This window comes from Octodon degus, unplaced genomic scaffold (assembly GCF_000260255.1).
Source record: "Octodon degus isolate 3935 unplaced genomic scaffold, OctDeg1.0 scaffold00008, whole genome shotgun sequence".
NCBI classification, from domain to species: domain Eukaryota; kingdom Metazoa; phylum Chordata; class Mammalia; order Rodentia; family Octodontidae; genus Octodon; species Octodon degus.
This window is the reverse complement of record NW_004524584.1, coordinates 7,051,853-7,052,702: the sequence shown is the minus strand read 5'-3', so window position 1 is coordinate 7,052,702 and position 850 is coordinate 7,051,853.

Genomic DNA, 850 nt, shown 5'->3' with positions numbered 1-850 from the left:
TTTCATTTTTGTGTATCTTGGTATGATTTTATTCAAATTTCTTGTGCAAAAGGTTCGTTTTTCTTGGAAATGTGGTGTTATAAGTTCAACTAAATTCAGAAATTTAAAATCTTTAAATATTTATTGTCTACCACTTTCTACTTTGAGAATTCTAATTATATGAATATAAGTTTCTTGATTTTGGCACAGAGTGAACTATTATATGACTGATCTGTAAAGTCTTTCTTCATTTTTTTGGACAATTTTTTTGTTATATTCATTTAACTTTGTAAATAATTTACTTACAATGTGCAATCTATTATTAATCTCATGCTATGCATTCATTGTAGAAATATTTATCTAAAATTCACTCTGTCTATATCTCATATCTTTCACATTTCAATATTTGTCTACAATTTTAATATGTTATGTAAGTATTGATTTTCTATAAAGTTAGTGAAATTTTAAAAAATAAAGTTAAAAAATAAAAAATAAAAAAGCCTTTTCTGCATCTGTAAAAAAAAAGAAAATTATTTTTCAAAAATTTATATAAAATGTGTCTTAGGATATATTTTTATTTATACTTGTATCTGTTGCCTTATGGTTTTAATAGCTATTCTAATTTTGCCAAAAATAATTTTCATACTGTAAATAGCATTAACTAAATCAAATATATCATTTTATTTAAACTGAATCAACCAAGCCTATCTTTAGAAAACAGTAAGTCATACATTTATGGTCTAAGTCTACTATTAAACAGAAATCATTAAAAAAAAAAAAAAACTTATTCACCATGAATTCTTTTAGACACACCCTATACACCTAAGGCTTCAGGATTTACAGGCCCAGAGCTAAACCTGCAATCCAGAAG